The sequence below is a fragment of the Hibiscus syriacus genome, unplaced genomic scaffold (genome assembly GCF_006381635.1).
Source record: "Hibiscus syriacus cultivar Baekdansim isolate YM2019G1 unplaced genomic scaffold, ASM638163v2 tig00110163_pilon, whole genome shotgun sequence".
Classification (NCBI taxonomy): domain Eukaryota; kingdom Viridiplantae; phylum Streptophyta; class Magnoliopsida; order Malvales; family Malvaceae; genus Hibiscus; species Hibiscus syriacus.
Window position 1 is genome coordinate 1 of NW_024062610.1, and position 11,898 is coordinate 11,898.

Below are 11,898 nucleotides of genomic sequence, written 5' to 3' on the forward strand. Positions count from 1 at the left end.
GCTTAGGAGTTGGAAGTCAATTTAATCAAAATGATCTCAGAACCTCTTTTGGATTTCGTATATGTATCTAAGTTCAACATCATCTGTGTGTAAAGGTGAAAACAACTTTAGAATAATTTGCGATCAGTCCTATGCTCCCAATGAGTTTAGTCTGTTAAGCATGCCTTGGACAAAAGCTTAAATAAAGCATTGGATGTAAAACCTGAATAAAGTTTCCATATAACTAACCGTTGCTGCTGTAGCCAATGCAACGGCATCAGCTTGCTCTCTTAATTTTAGCTCATTCTCAACTTTTTTCTTCGTAACCGCTCGCTGCCGCAACAGACCTACGAGTTCTTTAAATGTTCTTTCATTTCCTTGATTTCCATGTCTTTTTCCCACAATTGGCACCTGTTCATAGTATAAGCATCCATAATTGATTGTTTTCTTCTCTCATCAAACTCCAGGAATAGGCCATTATGTTTGACGTATCATGTATAATTACACATATCACACTAGGTGAGAGAAAGCACCTTGTATCTCCAAGAGAATTAAACATATACTGGAGTAGGTTCTTTGCATCTCCCATGGAGCGCAATTGATTCCAACGTCCACGATTATGAAGGCACGCTCCCGCTCTTCCGCCTCAGAAAGTTGTGAAGCCATTGCTACAAGTGAATTAGAGGATATGCTGAGCATATTCTCAAGTGAAGATATTCTGGCCACTCTTGCATATGGTGGCATGGAGGCTGCCCTGTGGAGAAGTAAAATATATCAATGCATGTTAGGAGAGGTTGCAGCACTTAGAGACAGGAGAACATATGCATTAAGCAATGTCCTCAAATTCATGTTGGATGGTAAAAGGATTAAAATGCTAGTATAAAGCACAACATTAGGCGTTAGATACCTGGAAAATCCATCTTTCCTCTTGGAGGGCTGAGCCCTTCGAAGCAAACTCATCTACTTGTTTCAAGACAGCTAATTCTTCTGCCAGTGCAGCTCTCCTGGAGGTGGCGCGTAATGAGTGACAGCGACAAAAAAATAGTCTATACATCCCGAACCAGTTTTATATACAAATAAGATTTTGTTACATACACTTGGCTTTGCTTCTCATATTCAAAACGAACTTCACGCACATTCACCATCACTTCTAACTCATGTTCTAGCCAACGTTGTAGTGCTTTCTCATTGGTCTACGGGAAAAAAAGTTACCTAATTGGTTTAAAGATGTGGGTATAGAAAATAACCCAAAAAAATCAAAGGAGAGACAGAGATCATCACCTGCCCATTATTCCATTCCCATTGGTAATAGCTGGTAGAAAAAAAAAAGGATAGAAATTTGAACAAATGAAGGAAGGGCATGAATTATGTTTACCTAAATAAAACTAGACTGTCTAGTATAAGAAATTACTAATATCTCTAGAATACAGTTGAATTGCTATGCCTCTATGAAGAGCATTATTTTAGATAGATGTGGAATGTCCAGGACATCAACCTTTAAAATGATAAAACCTACCTGAGTTGTCACGGACAGAAGATTTACGTGATTCCAGCAGCTCTTTTAGCCTCTTGGTGGCCATGGCAGTCTCTTCGGTTTTTCTTTGGAGAACCTGAAAGTATGCATAGCTTCAAATTATTTCTCTACAAACAAATCAGTCAGTGGTAGGTACTTGTCACACAAGAAATAAAAACATGCTCACCAGTTTTCTGGCGTTGATTTAAAGCTTGCAGCTTATGCCTTTCATACTCATTTCTCCTGCCCTCTTTCCGTAACTGGTGGTGCATGCAATTAGCCAGTTAAGCATATAATACAAACAATATGCAAATACCGGCCACAATCCAAAATATAATTCCAGCAGTAAATGACTATCTTTTTCTCAGGTACATCACAATAAAATGTGCAATAGTTAATAATCTAACATACTATAAATTGTTTTAAATTGATAGAAACAAAAGAAGCAATGCACCTGTAGCAGTTCCTTTTCTCGAGAGGCTTTCCACTGACGAAATTGTTCTGCCTCTTGTTTTATCCTATGTTGCAACTGAACCTAAGCCACATAATAGGCAAGGGAAGGAAAAATAAATAAGGGCAGGGGGAAGATGAGGAGATTTGGCAGTATAAAATATATTATAATTAACCATAATAAAGACATAAGAAAAACATAAGATTTAACCTTTTGCGCTTTTATGTATGAATTTCATCTTGCAGTCGTTTTGCTGCTTCGTCACTCTTCTGTTTCTGCTTTAAAAGTTGAACCTGGTTCTCTTGTTCTTCTTAAGTTCCAGAATCTGGCTCAAATAAATATCCACAATTATAACGAATCAGTATCACAGCCCTTCTATTCAATCCAACAATGAACGCCATTTAGCCAAAACTCTTTGCACCTGTGCCTCAAGGGATTTCAGTTTCTGAGCATGGATATCTTGAACTTTTTGTTTTTGTCCATCAGAACCAGCAGAAATATTTTCAATTTCAGCCAATAAGCGATCCCTTTCTTGCTGCAGTGAAGAAATAGGATAAGAAATGTTAGCATGCTTATTTTTTCCTTCAAGCAAAAAGTCTGAGAATTAAAAGATGTTTGAACCTGCACGGCTCTTTTCTCATCCTCTAATTCCTGAATTTTCTTCCCAAAATGAAGCTTAGAGCAACTGCATCGCCTCCAAAAAGTTTCATCTCGGACTGCTCAAACATAAAATAGAAAATTAGCTAGTGTTGTAGAAGTTGCCAACCGTGCTAATAACAAGAGTTGCAACCATACATTCAATCTAATTATCAAGAATAGAAAGCCCCCCTAAGAATTTGACTTCTGAATACAACTACCGAACAATATTTCACTATAAAGAATACTATGAAAAAATATACCTCTTTCTCCTCTAAGCGTCTATTCAATTCAAGCAATTCTTTGTCCATGGTATTTTGTAAAAGCGTGTGCTCCCACTCTTTCGCTACTGCTTCATCAATTCCTCTGGAAGCACCTGCTAAAATAGCCAGTATATTCAAGTCAAGAAACACCTTGAGAAAACAAAAGATCATAAAGAAGAATGATATGCGTCTTTTGCAGGTCAAGTAAGTCTGTACCTAACATGGTTTCATCCATTTGATAGTCGGAAGACTCTATACTGTGCAAATTCCTTTTCAACCCATCACTTTTGATAGAACAAGGACTACCACCCTGAAATAGGAAGTTTTTAATTCATAATCATTTGAAATGACAACATAAATGATAAACCATTCCGAAAATGAAAACTACATGATATAAACTTGCATGTAAATCAGCCAAGAAATTTCAAGTATAGATGAATTCAACAAGGGTTTCCCTAACATACTTGAGCATCAATTTCGTGTTGATTCACAATGGTGCATCTGCTGCGGAACTCCTGAAGTTCTTGGCAAAGATTCTCATTAGCAGCTTCAAGCCAAGCAATTCTTTCCCTGAGAACCTGCAAAATCAGTCCTATTAAAAAGCCTGTGGGACTAATCCTATATGAGTTATCTCCAAGAAGAAGTTAAGGACCAAATATGTTAATTTACTTACCGTTGAAGTGTTCTAACTTAAGATCCCAAGAAACAATTAAAATAATTATAAAGTTTATTTCAGTATTTAAGAGTACCATGATACCTGTACTTCATCAGAACCCCCGCGTGCGCAAAGTTCTGCTTGCAGATATTCTAACTGTTGACGCATCTTTAGCATCTCATTGGACATAGGATCTCGGTTAACCTATTTAAGTCAAAACAAGAGTGAAAGTTCTGTATGGACAACACTATTGAATATCATCTAATATCTGACAAAAGAAAGAGGAAACTTTGAAGTAACGAAAATATATACTTACCACAGGCTTGTTTTGGATGTTGCGAGCACGATTTGCATACTTTAAAGTATTAAGTGTTCCTCCGCATTGATGTCAGCAGGACTATGCAGGCTGTTCATAAAGAAATAGTTAAGGACATAATTGAAGTGCAAAATTGGAAACGAACTAGAACATGTATGTGCCAAATTATGAGAGGAAACAGATGAGCAGGTTAAATAATTAGAAGAAATGGCAGTACCTATCATCACAGTTCTGCTGTTGCCACCAAGTGAATCCTGCCCAAAGAAATAATTAAGTTTTCATCACTTAATAAACATCTGAGAGAAAATACAGATAACATATATATTTTTTTGATAAGAAGATAGGCCTCGTTAAAAACCCCCCTTCATGATTAATGGAACAAAAAAATGTTCCTTAGTCAGCGGAAGGAGGAAAAGAGTGCCTTAATAACCATTAATAAACAAGAGTTACATAATGTTTAACAACAGAACTCTCCCTTACAATAATAACCCAAATGCTGAAAGAATCCATACACACTGAGAACTAACCGATACCGGCCTTAGCTAAGCTGTCAGCCTCAACATTAGCTGATCTAGGACCCATCTAATAATACCATTTAGATCTCTTAACAAAAACCAATATCTCTCACTAAAACTCTATAAACAACAGGACATCGATCATAGTTCTTGACCCACTCCACTGCTAGTTTGCTATCAGATTCAATAATAAGACGATCCTGAACCCTCGGAAGAAAAGATTCAAAGAAAGATAAACCCTTCTTAATTGCCAAAATCTCCACCAACAGGAGGACCTGGACCAGCCGCCTCTAGGAAAGAACCCTTCACCGAGCCATCCTCCAATCTAAGAATGCCACCCACACCACTTTTCCTCCAATCACCACTCACTACTGCATCCACATTAAGTTTATAAAACCCTTTGGAGGGGGGGACCAAGACACAGTTTTGATTATCGAGGACCTTGAAAGGGAACAATAATCCCCAAGAGTAGGATCCGAAATAAGAGAGTCCTTCATAATAGAAACATCGTTGAATTTTGCTAAAAACCAATTCGCCAATCTGCACCTTGCCAAAAAGAACAGATCAGTCTGATCTACCCTTCCCCCATCGAACACAATGTTTCTACTCTTCCAAATGGTCCATATACCACTCCCGGAATGAAGGGCCAGATTTTAGAGTCTAACACCATATCATTCCAAGCAACCATAAAACTTTTAGCATTGTCCTGCAAAGCCGAACACACTCCCCAGAATTTCAAAAATTTGTTCCAAAGAGTCCAAGCCACTACACAAGTGAAAATAAATGTGAAAGAGATTCGGCCTCCTTTTTGCATAAGGGGCAAGCACATCACCGATAGAGGAGACTCCTCTCCTTAGAAGTTCTTGTTTAACAGGCAGTTGTGTTGTGCACCACCTTCCACAAGAATACCTCCACTCTAGGAGGCACCAAACAGATCAGTCTAAGGCCTGATATTAATACCAAAAGGGTCTGATGTCGAAACAGGACAGCAAGACTTCACACTGGATTTAACAGAATAAATTCCTTCTCCGTTCCCTCTCCAGACCAACCCATCAGACAACTCAGAAGAAAGAGTTATGTTGTGAATTATAGCCAATATATCGGTAACTGACTCAGCTCCTAGTCGCTTAAATTTCTTCTCAATTGAACATGCCACGACCAAATAGAAGATCGAAACTGCCATACTCATTAGTTTCCCATCCCTATTTAAAGAGAGGACAAACAGTCTCGGGAAAACATCTTTAAAGGGAAGTCAAGCGCCCAACTATCAAACCAGAACCTGATTCTCTCACCATTCCCCACTCTAACTTTGAACTGATTTCGAAACCTGGCTCCAAACTGATCCTCATTGAAATGATTGTGAACTACTGATTTCCAAATCCAAGAAGAATGAGAAGGAATATTATCCTTGAAAACAGAGATCCAATGTCCATATATTAGTGCAAATTACCTTTTCCACACAGATTCCCTATCATTTGCAAACCTCCACGACCATTACCTAGTAGGGCTCTATTCATATGATTGAGATCCAAAACGCCAAGACCACCAACTTCTTTAGCAGAGCATACTGTAGACCAATTGATCCAGTGGATTTTTTAACCTCTGCCCCTCCTCCCCATAAGAAACTGGCCATGATGGAATTTAGTTTTGTCACTACCGAGGAGGGAATTTTGAATAAAGACATGAAATAGATGGGGGTAGGGAACACAAGACAAACTTCAATAAAACAACTCTCCCTGCCATAGACAAAGTCTTAGCTTTCCATCCGGCTAACTTTTTATGAAATTTCTGGACGATCGGATCCCACAAAAGAATGGAGTTCCTCCTAGCACCAAGCGGCAATCTCAGATAGTCCGAAGGGAAGTGCCCAACTAAACACCCAACAGCATTAGCCCACTGCGATAATTCATCCTCACTGATATTAATACCAAATAATTTGCTCTTAATGAGATTAAGTCTAAGGCCTCACAGATAACATATTAAAGGCCGAGTAATAGTATATCTGTTCTCTTGTCTAGCTACTTATAAGCAAGCCTAAAAGGTCAATATCAAACAAAATAAACCTTCAATTTCACGTTCTTAATAGATTTCTGAAAAATAGTGCAGGATAAATAATGCCTAGCGAAGAGGGAGTTACAGACTTCTTAAAATATTCATACCTGCAAAAGCCGAGTAAGTTTACTATCTCGATATGGAACGTGAACACCTTCTTTTCGCTTTCTTTCATCACCAAGGGCACTGATGACATTACCAAGTGCAAGTAGACCCTTGTTGATATGAACTCCTGTTTGGATGAAAGCAGTCCACTATTAGGTTTGATTTGGAGAAGAATACTTTCATCTTCATGACATAAAGGAAGGACAAGCAGTACAACTAACCTTCTTTAAAACGCAAACCATCGGAGCCTGTTCTTTTTGCTCTCTCCGATCCAGCAAGATCTACCAAATGTAACTTGGCACAAAGGTATTCTTCACTTGTTATGTCATTAGGACTTCCATCTCCGGAAATAGGATTGAGTTTACACATTTGCTCTAAGGTGACGGTGAAGATTGCATGTGAGCGACTATACAACCACATGAAATAGATTATCAAAATTCAGCAAGGCATATAAAACTATAAAAACTAAAATAAGTCGCATCTGCATAGCTCCATCATGGGATTTATCAAAAGTAACAAGCTCCAAAAACCCAAAACCTTGTAACATTTTCAGAGTTTTTATTTCTTTTAAAAAGACTATTAATTACAAACATAAAATAAAGTACTTCATAAAAACAAATTCAGAGCAACATATGAAACATATGAGCCATTCCTATTTTGTAATTCCCCATTCTGGGCTCATCCATAGCCGAAGATTGCCCAGTTTTCCTCATAAACTAAGCTAAAAACATTACCAAAGAACAAAGAACCACCAGAGAGCATCTTCTCCACAGTTTCGAAGAAATTAAAGTGCATAAATACCCAAGAATGGAACGTGAATTAACCTTGATTGGTTGTTCATGTTTGTACTCCCCGTTGCTCGACTCATGATCCCTGTTCGAGGCAAGCAGCCATTTCTTTTAATGTACTGACACTAACTTCGGTAGATCCTGCCAGCGTAATAACACCATTTGATGATTCACGGATCTGTATTGGTGGTTTTCCTGGGACATGTACTTTCCCTGCATTCGGACTTGCTGTATCTGATTTGTTCAAAGAAGTAGGATCCAGCAAATCTCGTACTCCTTCTTTCAGAATCTATTACATCAAAATTAGATAAAATTACATATTTCAGAACTATAAACTATAAAGAGACGCCCGTCATATCGCAAAACAATGTGAACACCCATTATACTGCTAATAGCATGACTGGAACAGAAACAAGAAAGGAAATGCTGAGTATTTAAAACCTCAATGAAGGAAACTGCAGCTGAAATCTGTTTGATGTTTTAGACTTTCAATCTTGGTGAACAAAGTGTTCATCACTTGAGGAATGATTCCTGTTTGACAACCATCTTTGAAGCCTGTGCCCATAGTATACGTTTTACCTGATCCAGTCTGCAAATTTATCGAATCTTCAATCACAATTAAACAGAACTGCAATATTTAGCAGCTGCCTTGTGCGAGATTCAGCTGTACCTGACCATAAGCAAGAACGGTAGCATTATATCCTTGGAATAAGCCATCAACGAGAGGAACAATGCATTCCTCAGACATGGAAGAAGATGGAGAACCAGTGCTCCCGTAGACATGATCAAATGTAAAGGAATGTCCCCAATTTGTACCTGCATCATAGTCAACCAATATGAAACTTCTTTTCTTTTCAAAAAAAAAATGGTTTCTTTCCTCCTTTAAAATGGATTATTTCACCTAAACAGAAGTTTCAGAGCAATTAAAATCCAGCATCAACCAATTCAACTTAAGAATTCACGTAAAGAACCATATTTTAAAGATTCATAGCTTCCTACTATAATAGGATCATAAAGTAATAGCCCCAAAAATGGAAATCATAAATAGAACCATCATAGAAACCAACAGAATTCTGATCCCAATTATAGCAAAATAACCAACTCACAAGCACTCAATTATAGAAATTGTAGTAATGACAAAATTTCTGATCCAAAATCAGACTGAATCCTCACGGATCAACCATTGAATCATCGAAAGATCCAGATCTCCGTATACTTAACCCACAACTGGATACTCAGAAAACCAACACACTCCCAATAATCGCCTATAGAAGAAGAAGTTAACAGTGAAGAGCAGCATTCTCTACCTGTGGCTTTTCTGGGGTGACAGTAACACAATCTTTACAGCCTTGAAGTTTTTCATCACCAATTAGCGGTCTTACATGAACCGCAACCTTAACACAACAATCCTCGGAAGCTGCAGAAGCTTCCATAGGAAGCAGCTAATAATGAAGAATTCCACAATTTCCGAACACAGGGGGGGAAAACCCAGAGACAAAGAGAAAGTGCTTATTTTTTTTCTTCTTTTGAAAGTTAATTTTATTTAATGTTAAAGAGTTAAAAGATCAAATCTTTATTTTCTTTCTAAAAGAACGTTCACCTTGGAAACACAGGTATGTCAGACAAAGAAGGTGATGCAACAACTAACGAAGAAAAAACACAGAGAAAGATGAGTGATTCTCCAGACAAAGGTTGCCGCTGTTATTGTAGGGAAGTGTAAGAAAAGAGAAGAATAGAGAGAGAGTCTGAGAGAAAGGTAGTTGAGGATTTAGATGCTATGGGGTGGCATTAGCATAGAAGAATACACAGCAATGAGTTAACTGTAGTGACAACCACCACTATCATTTTCCTTGGCCTTCACTACAAAATATCTCTGTAAAAATATATGTATAAAAATTAACTTTAATAACACTCTTTCCCCTTTTACCCTTCGTATTGCTCACCACCTCTCTTTCTAACCTTGTACATGGAAGTTTTTATTTTTGATCCTTCCCCCTAGTTTTTGTTCTCATTTTTACGATTCTACCCCTTTCACCACCAATCTTTTCTGCATTTTCCCGTTTTAAAAAGAAAAAGAAGACAGATGAGTGTGCCCAAAACCACAGATCATGATTGTGCCCAGAATACGGTAGAAAAACAGGATGACACAGCACATAAGCCACGTGACTAAGAATCATCTACGGTTTTGTTGTTGATCATACATATTTCTACGCCAACAATACATGCACTTTTTTTTAATCTTTTGCATGTGATTATATAAATCTTTTGAATTTAAAGATCATGTTCTATAATTACTAAAGCAATAATGCGGTGTATAAATGCAAAGACAGATGAAATCAAATTAATGATATGTATATACACATTGATTCATCACCATCCACCTCCATTATATCTTAATAATTGAAATTAAGTTAAGAAATAAACAAAAATGCAACTAAACAATTGAACGAAAGTTTGTATAAATGATCTTTCTTTGAGAGCTAACCCGTGAAGTGGTGAAGAAGAAACAAGGAAAAGAAAAGACCCCCACACTCACATGCCCCTTCCTTTGTTCTAGCTCCATTTTAAGTGGACCCCACTTTTACTTAGTCAGACTTATGTTTGGTCTAGGGATGGCAATGGGTCGGGTCGGGTCGGGTCGGGTTTTTGGGCCACCCGACCCGACCCGAGAAAAAAGGGTTCTCCACCCGTGACCCGACCCGACAAAATTAATGTTTCACCCGACCCGACCCGACCCGAATATATGACTTAGAAACCCGACCCGACCCGACCCGACCCGAAATAAAAAAAAAAATTTAATTTAATGAAAACAGTGACTTAATTGAAAAAAATTATATATGGAGGGATATTATTGTAATTATCCCTAAATATATAAGATAAAATTATATATTTTTTCGGGTCGGGTCGGGTCGGATTTTTTTACCCTAAACCCGACCCGACCCGAACAGTGTATTTTTAAAAAAAAACCCGACCCGACCCGACCCGAACCCGAAATTTTTTTAAAAAAATCCGACCCGATCGGGTCGAGTCGAATCGGAACCCGTCAAATTCGGGTTGAGTTGCCATCCCTAGTTTGGTCCCACCCTTTTTACTGATAATCAGTGTCACTTAATTCATATCTTCTTTTTTCCACTAATACCTCGAGGGAGTTCTGTTTCCTATCATTTAATTTGAATTCAACATAAAACAAATTAATTCTCAATTATAGGTTAAGGTTTAGGTTTAGATATTTTATATAAATTCTATACATATTTTTAATTAATTATTTTTTTATTTTACTCAAGTTGTTTACACAATTTAATTAATCATGAAATTAGATCTGTTTCCTATCATTTTAATTTGAATTCAACATAAAACAAATTAATTATCAATTATAGGTTAAGGTTTAGGTTTAGATATTTTATATAAATTCTATACATATTTTAATTAATTATTTTTTTACTTTACTCAAGTTGTTTACACAATTTAATTAATCATGAAATTAGATCTGTTTCCTATCATTTTAATTTGATTCAACATAAAACAAATTAATCTCAATTGTAGGTGGTGGATAAGAAGTACAGGTTGTATCATTAAGTTTGTATCCAAGTCTGGTTCTATTCGAAGTCTTCGTGGATTTGGAGGAATAGTAAGCCCTCTTAGTAAGAGGGGGGATATTTTTACAAAGAACTTTTGATTTTCTTGTGGTGATGGTAGACGTATTAATTTTTGGGACGATTTCTAGACTGACGTTCCATCCCTAAAGGTAGCTTTTCCAAGGATTTTTAATATGGCGATCAAGAAATCTGGTAAAATTTCTGAGTTTGGTGAAAGGGTGATGGTGTATAGGATTGGAAAATAGAAGTAAGGAGAATTCTTTTCGATTGAGAATTACGTATATAGGATGAATTCATGGCCACGATTAATAGAGTTGTTCAAGGGGGTAGCAAGGTCGACAAAGTCAGGTGGTTGGGTGCGTCGAATGGATTTATTATGCTAGAAATTTCTCTAGAGTTGTGACTAGCGATGGGGAACCGTTAGATAAGTTCTAGTAGCTTGTTTGGCCTAATTTAGCCCCTTTTAATGTTGAAGCTTTATTTGGAAAATTGTCCTGCAAAGAGTCTCTACTCTCGTTGAGCTAGAGAGAAAGGTGTGTCAAAGTCGATGACACTTGTGTGTTTTATGTCATAAAGAACCTGAGTATCAATCATTTATTTTGTCATTATGCGGTCTCTTGGAGGTTATGGCAAAGATGGGTGTTGAATTGGCGCTGTGTGTTCATTTGTCTTGGTAACTTTAAAGACTTACTTCTTTTGTGGATTGAGCAACCTTTTTATGTCTTGAGTAAACAAATTCGGTACTTAGCCTTCTTCGAAATTTGTTGGTCTATCTGGTTGTTTAGAAATGAGGTTTTGTTTAACTAGAAAGTTTGTTGTGAAGAGCAGTTGCATATTTCAACTATGCCCAGAATTGGGCTCTGGTTGAAGTATTTGTGGTCGGATTCGTGTCCTTCGTTGCTTGATAATTTCAAATGTTTAAGCACAGTAGCTCTGGGAAGGCTTGATATAATGGGTTAAGTTTCCCTCTGCTACGGTTTACGTGTGGAAGTAGAACCCTTTTTTTGTTGATGTTTTATGAACCTGTCA

At 37.3% G+C, this 11,898-nt stretch overlaps 1 pseudogene; it reads right to left on the reverse strand.

The window, feature by feature from the left end:
- Window positions 1-159: 159 nt before the first annotated feature.
- LOC120216640 lies at window positions 160-8,872 on the reverse strand (annotated as a pseudogene).
- Window positions 8,873-11,898: the final 3,026 nt, after the last annotated feature.